The sequence below is a fragment of the Octopus bimaculoides genome, chromosome 4 (genome assembly GCF_001194135.2).
Source record: "Octopus bimaculoides isolate UCB-OBI-ISO-001 chromosome 4, ASM119413v2, whole genome shotgun sequence".
NCBI classification, from domain to species: domain Eukaryota; kingdom Metazoa; phylum Mollusca; class Cephalopoda; order Octopoda; family Octopodidae; genus Octopus; species Octopus bimaculoides.
The window spans coordinates 95,647,878-95,650,471 of record NC_068984.1 but is presented as its reverse complement, the minus strand read 5'-3'; positions in this window follow the sequence as shown (position 1 = coordinate 95,650,471).

The window sequence follows — 2,594 nt, the reverse complement described above, 5'->3', positions numbered from 1 at the left end:
GTCGTAAAATCATCGGAAGCCAGTGAGAGAGTGTTTTGTTTGTTATAGTATCACGAAGTTTTAAATTTTTACTTTCACAGTCAAATTTATGAATCACGTGGATCATTTGTAGCTTGTTTTGGAGGTTTACACAGCCTGTTTATAATTATGGTTTCTGTTTTAGAGATTTTGTAATTTATTGTTAATGTCTATTCACGGTTTGGTGTGACGCTTTTTGTGTTTTCTTGTATGATATTTTTGATTATGGGTTCAACTGTTCTACATCTGGTATGCACTTGATCAGTAGTGTAAGTTAGGGGGAGTGAGCATGTAAAAAGTGCTGCGACTCATTCCAAAGAATTTTTAACTCATTTTTTTTATATTACGCGAAATATTTCATTAGTTGTTTGTAATTATATTCTAGATTCATGAATTTCATGTTTCAGTAACAAACTACTGATATAGGTGACTTGAAAAAGATTAAACTCCAGGGGGTTGTCCAGCGTCGAGAGATTATGATATCAGGGTTTGTTTTGATTTTTCAGATGTCAGCGGCCACCAATACATCACAAAAATTTGAGCAGACGGTTTAAAAACACGGGGAGGGATCTTTTCTGTTTGGCTGCACCTGTGGAAATTTCAAAGTTAAGAAGACATGTTAAAATTTGGTGTATTGATGTAACTTTGCACGATGAATCTCGGGGGATATTTAACGCTTTGCAGAAAACTTTTTACCAGTCAGGAAACAACATTTGGAAGCTGCCATTTTGTGCGTGACAGCACGTGTTGTCAACTGTAAACACATAAAATGCTGGCGGAATTCTGCTTTACGCACGCCATAGAACCCCTCATAACGTTTTTACTTCTTGGAATTTGCAGAAAATTTTTGAGGAAATTCATACGATTATGCAATAAAAATTAGTGCGTGATTTAAGTGCGTGATTAGTGCGTGATTTAAGGCCTATTTAGCCATTACTTTTAGCATTTTTCACGGCCACCATTTAATAAACCAAAAAATGATTGCGTGAGTAAGCAGCTTGGTAACAGCTTGACCTGTTACTATGGAAACAGGCACCTATATATCTGTGGTTTTCGATTGGCTAAAATTACCCAAAATTTGCAAACTTCAAAAGCTATTAACTCTTTGTTTATTCATTTATGGCGAAAGTGAATTCTATGTCAATGATTACCTTACAAAACTACACCAATACGCCAAATGATAAATCAGTTGGAACAACAATTGAATAAATTGAAAAGTGGCAGCCAAGCAGAAAAGATCTCACGGGAGGTTGGTCAATTAAAGTAATGACTCCAGAAGGTTCTTCTAAGGAAAGAAAGAAAGAAAGAAAGAAAGAAAGAAAGAAAAAGAGATTCGACTTCTATCGCACAAATGAACTAAAGAGTAAAAGAATTATTGAAAAGGCGCGAATTTAGGAGGGGAAAGCAGAGTTTTGAATATGACGTCAAAAGCTGAGAGTTTCGTGCATTGGCACTTATCAAACACGAATTTGTTCAATGTCACTCTGTAACTTCTGACGAAATAACTTCTAAAAAAGAAAATTTTGTCAAAAACGTTAAGAGTAAACCCTGTTCTATGTGACACATTCTACCAGTATCGGAAGTTCGAAAGTGTTTAGTTAAAAAAGAAAGAAATAAAATAATCTGTACGCCAAAGTCGACCTCGGCGAAATTTGAACTCAAAGCGTAAAGACAGACGAAATACCAATTTCTTTATTGCCCACCGTGGGCTAAACACAGAAATGTACAAAACAACTGATTGGGATCAGTAATGCGATATGGTTTTACATAAAATGTGACTTTAAAAAAGAAATAAAATATAAAAAATCGAATGATATTAACAATCCAGAAACAATACAAATGAAGCGATGATCAAGCCACGCTCCTTCCCCACAAGCCCCGATCTATCGCTGTTACCTTTTTGTTCTTTTTTTTCCCGTCTATTCACACAGTTCCTTGCACGCACAACACTCGTGCAACATACTTCCATCTCTTTTAGAACGTACACTCCGACAGACATCTCTTCTCCAGCCACACTTTCCTTTTCAAATGAAAAGTAAAAAATGAACGTAAATTGTGGCCAGAGATAAAGTTGCCTATCTTAATTCCTTTTATCCTAGTCTTCCATATTGCCTCTTTCACTATTGCTACAACCGTGAGAAAACAATTCCTACCTTCGTTTGTTAAAACTCCCGGTAGGTTAATTTTTATAATTGACTCAGTCAACAGCTGTATACTTCCTTCGCCGGACAACAGGTGTTCAGCATAAGCCCATATTTCAGATATCTCCGGACACTGAATAATAGCGTGAGGGACGGTTTTCCTGTCCCCCCCCCCCCCGCATCTTGGACAGGTCGGTGACTGACGCTTACCCCAAACGGGCAAGGCACCTCTGTAGCATTGTCAGGTTAAGGACATTTGGAAGTTGTCCAACGTTCTCAACCCGAATGTACGGTGAAACAGGCTGTCCAGTTGAATAAACCCGAGACCTAGAGTCGCTCCCAGGCCATCGTCGCATTCAGACTCTACCAACTCACTATATAAAATCCGTGTGGAACTCTCACCTCTGGCGTTGCCCGAGCGCCGGAATAGCAAGA